Source organism: Ipomoea triloba, chromosome 1 (genome assembly GCF_003576645.1).
Source record: "Ipomoea triloba cultivar NCNSP0323 chromosome 1, ASM357664v1".
Classification (NCBI taxonomy): Eukaryota; Viridiplantae; Streptophyta; class Magnoliopsida; order Solanales; family Convolvulaceae; genus Ipomoea; species Ipomoea triloba.
Genome location: NC_044916.1, coordinates 21304632 through 21311182, shown reverse-complemented (window position 1 = coordinate 21311182; position 6551 = coordinate 21304632). Strand labels below are relative to the sequence as shown.

Below are 6551 nucleotides of genomic sequence, written 5' to 3'. Positions count from 1 at the left end.
ATAAAACAGAATTGTTTGAAACCAATCATATTAACTACTTGGGGGATTTGTTGACAATGAAAGTACTCAAATAACCCATTACCCAGCAAATTGAAGCGAGAAATTACCTTTTTTTTTTGAGAGTGTGAGAAATTACCTTTTAATATCTTTAGAATACATAATATTTTAAATTTTCAAATTTTTATTAATTTATTTAATCTTTTTTCTTAAACTATGGATTTCTTTATCCACAATAACTCATTCAACAATAATGGTTAAACCAAATGAACACCAAGCAGAACACCTAAAGAAAAGTCCATAGCTCCTATATCATAATCTCATTGCATGACATTGTCATCTATGCTACCAACAATAACCAAATTGCAAATAACACACTACCAACAAAAAAGAAGAGAACAAATAATGAAGATGAAGACAATGACAATGTTACTCAAAAGAGAATTAAGAACACTTAGAAAAATTTAAATTAAAAGTAGTATTTATTTAGCCTATCATTTTTAGACTATCGATTTTACAAGGTTGCAAACATTTATTTTAGTAATAATTATAATGAATTTTCTATATTATCTTGGATTCATATACTTTGAGTTAGATATTTAAATAAAAAAAAACGACGACATTCAATTACTCATATATAAACTTCTCCTATAGAATCTTGCATTGATATGCTTTTAAATATTTATTTAAATATAAACATTGGGCATTAACTCATTCGCGCAATGTGCGTATAAAACTAGAATATATATATATATATATATATATATGTGTGTGTGTGTGTGTGTGTGGTCATGTTCAGGTACGGGTCGCGCATTCCCGTGCGGCCGAGTGGTTTACACCACTCAATGTTAAGAAATGCACCACTCAATATTAAGAAATGCACCACACAAATAATATTGAGTGGTGAATTTCATATTAAGAAATGCATTTTGTAACATTGAGTGGTGTAAACCGCACGGGCGCACGAGAAGGCGTGGCCATAGTCCGGACTCCAATCACTCCAGTAGTCCGCCTCCGCACAGCACTTCCGCTGCTTCCTCAAATCCGCACTTCGTCAGTTCGTCGCACGCAGCAGTGGCCGCACTTCCGGCCGTCGGCGTCCGCCACCCAGCACCACGGCGTCCACCGCCCAGCACCACCGCGTCCACTGCCGGCTCCCACTGCCAATGGCCACCGCCCAGGCGCCCAGCACTCTCGCTGTCTCGCAGAGTCACAGTCCCAGCAGGTGCTGCTCCACCGCCCACAATCCACTCTAGTCCGGTCGCCGGTCGCAGTAGCCGTCGGTTCACGAGCGCCGCCGCCTCCGCCCTCCGGTCTCAGGTATATACGGATTAATGGATTATATATTTATTGATTTATATACCCAGCAAATTTGTATATAATTTTTTTTGGTGCGAGCAAATATATATATATATATATATATATATATATATATATATATTATAAGGGTCACATTTGTGTGAGACCGTCTCACGGATCTTTATTCGTGAGACGGGTCGGGTCGGGTCGAAGCACCATGCAAATGTCATACTTATATGTGCAAATGTCACACTTATATGCTCAAATATAATACTAATCAAGAATACAAATTTTGTTACTTATAAGAGAAAAAGTATTACATTTTTCATAATAAGTAATGTTGACATGTGTCCCTTACTTATAAGGGAAAATATAATACTTTTGAGGTAAAATGTAACACTTTTTAATCGAAATGTAAAAGTATTGTATTTTCCCTTAAAAATATTACATTTACCCTTATAAGTAGCAAAAATTTTATTCCCGATTAGTATTACATTTGAGCATATAAGTATGACATTTGTGCGTATAAGTATTATATTTTCTTCTTGACCCGATCCGACCCGTCTCACGGTGAGACGGTCTCACACAAGTTTTTGCCATATTATAAAGCAGAAGCAGTTAGCAGGGATTAGTACAAGTAATTACTATTTTTGACTGGTCATTTTGTGAAAAAACTAACAACTAAAAATAATTGGCGGGGCGGTCCGGCCGTCCAGGCCTGGGAGACTCGGGCCGGTCAAGGGCTGTGCTATTTTGGACTGCCCCGCTTACCAGTACATATATTTTAACATTGTGTGTTCATAATATACAAATTATGAATTTTTAAAATGTAAATTGTATTTTTAAATGTAAATTGTGGTCATTTAAATATGACCCGACTGAACAAAGTGAAAAACTTATCCGTAGCACCGTTCGTCCACGACGGGGACCGATGGCGACGAAGAAACAACCAAAGCACAACGTGGGAGCTCCAAAAGGAAGAAACAACTTCATATCGTCTGTATCTCCATTGAAAGCGTTTTTTCTACATCTCGTATGTGGACTAGGGTTAGCTTCAGCATTATGGGCCGCTCGCAATACTTACTCCGCCGATCTCGTCTCAAATCCGGCTCAAACACTCCGTCTGATTTTGGTATCACACTATCACCTTCACTACTTCATGCATTTATTTCTATATATTTGTTTTCTCACTCTAATTTAGTAATTGAATTTGGTTTCACAGGCGTCTGAGTCTCCCGTAGTGATCCTGCTTTACGGTCTCTTTCGACATGATTCGGATCGATGCTCTGTAAGCTTGCTGGACTTCGTATCTTATTTACTCCGTACTTTTTTTCTGGATTTATATGAAATATATTTGAATTTTTTTCCATTTCGGCGTTCAACAGTACTTCAAAGCTTTGGGACGAGGTTTATTGAGTCTTCCAGTTGGTTAGTCTTGAAATTATTTTTTTAATATTTTTGTTATCCTTACGCAATTTCAGCAATAAATTCATGTACTGCATGTATGTACATTATAAATGTGGCTGCTCCTTTGTCTGGCTTTTTTCCTGTTGATATGACATGAAAGGAAGTTTTATCCATACACTGTATGTATTTGCTGTTGTTTAGGCTTTGCTCGACAAGACAGAGAAATGTTCTATATCTGTTGATTTTCCTTAAAAGAAAATTGACGCAGACAATTCTTGAAGTTAGAAACAAATGTCAAAAATTAAAAGTGCTATTGCTGATGTATACTTTCATGCTCTGAAGGGCCTATGTTTTAGATCTACTTCTTTTTCTTGGAGACCTTGGAATTTTGTCCTACTATTTGTGGATAACCTATGTGTGTAGCAGAACAATATTTTGTGTTGGCTATCCTTTGGAAGTTTGGAAAATCAATTTTAGTCAGTTTCATAATCATATTTCTTCCTCAGTAAACAAAACTGTTTAGGGTGACTGATGTTAGTATTGCTTTATGTTGTTTCATAATTGTAGGGGCCGTTATGATTGCAGTGGGGGCTATTATTTTGGGAGCACCTGTTGGCTTTCAGTATGTGGCAATAAGAACATCATTTTAGTCTGTCATAGTGATTTAAAAAGCAATGCCATAGTTGAGGTTGGACAAAATTGGCTTTGGTCTATCTGATACCTATATTCATCAGGTACAGGGTACTTGAGTATTTTTTTTCATTGTTAAAAGGGTCACCATTTGTTACTCCTTCATATCTGCTTCAATAAAGAACACATTATAAACTTAGTCTAGTGTTGAGGTTGTTTTGAGATATCCACCATCAAGATTCATTTTGTAATTTTATGTCCAACCTCAACTGTATAACTCTATAAGTCTATAATGATTGAATCAATGAAATTTAATGGTTCTTGATCACCTTTATCTTTAATTTAATTAGGTTTTCATCGTGTTAACAGGTACTTGGGCATGACCCTGTATTGGTCCCTTGTTATGTCAGTCTTCACTGTAAGTATATAATATGTAGCCTATTCATCTTAGATGTTGTTTTGACTTAATGTAGCCCATGACTTAATGGTGTAATTGTGTACATGTCTGAAGATGATCTGATCTGATCTTTTCTCCTGACAGTTTGTTCCGGCAGCTAGCTACTGTTTTTGGTTCATCATGGACTGATTGGCACCGTATATTTGCTCAATCAAAGTAAGCGTTGCTGCTTTAGATATCTAATGTAGTAGTCTTGGTAGTTGGTACAGAATATATTTTATGATATCTAATGTTACTGGTGTGTAGGCCAGCTAAAAAGATAGATTATATGGTCTTCTTTCCTGCCCATGGTGCCATTATTGGAGCATGGTTTGGTGCTTGGCCAATGCCCCTTGATTGGGAAAGGCCATGGCAGGTATTATTCCCTTGTCTTTTTACTCTCATAGTTTACTCCATCAAATGTTATTGGTCTATCTGTGAATTTGGGGGTGAATCTGCCTTAATGACTTAGCAAGATTTCATTTAATTTATGATATAGCTCTACAACTAAGTCAAAAGTAGTTGGGTACTATCCATAGACAATAACATATTTTTTTTTATCATTTCACTTGTGACAATGACTAAATTTGTTCTGCTGTATTTCTCTTATTTCATAAGCTCTCATTCTCTAATACTTTTCCCTAGTTGTAGATATTCCAATGTAGTCAAACTACTTTAAAAGTCCCTGCATTATACAACTTTTTAAAATATTTTGGTCAGTTTTGTCATTGTATTATTGAAATGATGAAATTGAGGACAATTATTAATCCATTAGATGGGGCAATCAACAATGCTAACTGGTTAGTGACATGGCTTTGGCATGTCATAATATGTTGGTATAGCATTGCCATGGGCCCATGTCAACGTTTATAATTTACAATATTTTTTTAAGAAATGGAATAATTTTTTAAATAATTTAATTTTTTTCTTTTATGTATTGAAAATTATAAATGCCATGATAGGATATTTTAACATGTCAGTCCTATGTCATTAACAGGTTAATGGTTAACATTGCTAAAAAATAAATTATTCTATTCATTTTTTAGTATTGGAAATTGTAAATGCTGACCCCGGCAATGCGACATGAATAGATTCTAACATGTTAATGACATCAACATTGCAAATTGCTTTGTCTAACTGGATTAGTAATTGTTCTCATTTGTACTAATATTAATATAGGGACATGTAGTAAAGGGGCTAAATTGAATAAAATCACACCTTTTAGTGACTTCCAATTACTTTTGCCATTTCAATGCAAATAAATTTGTATCTTTTGCTTGGAAACTTGTAGCACCATCAAAACTACTAATCTACATGATTTTTCAATGAGTAAATGCTCTACTTAATTATTAAGCCCATTCATTCATTTTTCACCCCAAACTATTGATGATGATAATCTTTATTATATGCAGGAATGGCCAATCTGTGTAACTTATGGAGCTATGGCTGGGTACTTGGTGGGAATGGCAGTCTCTATGGGTTTCATCCTCTTCCATAACCGCCTGCACCACATTAAAGGAGAGTAATGCATTTTTATTCCTCGGAAGAAACACTCTTACCATAGGCACCCCTGCTTTCTTCTTTCATGTTCGCCGTCTCTTCTCTTTGGCATTTTACTTTGATCTTCCTTTTTGTAGGAGGGTACAGACTACAGAGACTAATAGACTATTGACTTGAGCTGTTAAAAACGCCTAGCTTACAGAAATTGGCTTCTAAACGTGCAGTAAACTTTAATCAACAATTGTTTTCCAATATGAATTTTACTTGCAGCTAACTTCAAGGGCAATAATTATGTGATAATTGAAATTTTACAGGTTAATGATTCTATACTTGTAACCTGCTATTCATTTTAGGTATAGTGGCCTTAACACATATACCTAATGATGAATAGAGCTTTTTTTTTTTTTTTTTTTTTTTCTTCAAAATCATTATGTAATTTCAGAATGTGGAAATTGGCCTAACTACAAAATTATTGGTTGAGTTTTAACCACGCATTCAACATCATAATAGTCACCAAGGTGTATGCCAATACCTTTTTATCTATGCACGTGACTAACAATATTTAGATGACTTTTTTTTGGTAAATTCAGGGGCCAATATTTAGATGATGACATTGAGATTTTAGATGATAAAATTGAATAAATACAAAACCAAAAGTTTAGGTTAGAGTACTTAATATTACTATTCTCTGATATAAACATCATCGAAATGACTACTGCATCAGTTGCATGTATGATAACTTGATAAGATACATTATGTATTGTTGTTATGGCAGCATGTGGGGTCTGGTTTCTTTTCACCTAATTTTTTCAAAAAAATGCTTCTTTTGCACTTAATTTTAATATTTTTTTTTAATGTATTTAGATGGTTTCAACAAGTTAAAAAAGAATTCCTTGTTAATAGACCTCCTCAAGATAAGGATAATGCTTAAACCTGGAATGAGATTCATATAACTACATATCTACTGGATAAGCTACTGCTGTACATATACATAAATTATGTAGAAAATAGGCATTTACATAGACAATAACAAAAAAAAAAATCCAATGGGGTAGCTCAAGTGGCAAATGAGCTCTCTTTGTGGGGAAGAATTTCAGGAGAACCCGGGTTCGATTCCCACAAGTGACGATTCCCCCTGGGTCAGCTCCCGTGCCTCCCGGAGCAAACGTGGCTGGACTACCTGGGTCAGCTCCCGTGCCTCTCGGAGCGAACGTGGGTGGACCTAGCTGAAATTAAAGAAATAAAAGAAGTATTCCAAAAAGAAAATTAAATAAAAGAAGAA

General features: G+C 35.2%; 1 pseudogene; it reads left to right on the top strand.

Moving 5' to 3' along the window:
- The first annotated feature begins 1009 nt into the window (after positions 1 to 1009).
- LOC116020411 lies at positions 1010 to 5580 on the top strand (annotated as a pseudogene).
- Positions 5581 to 6551: the final 971 nt, after the last annotated feature.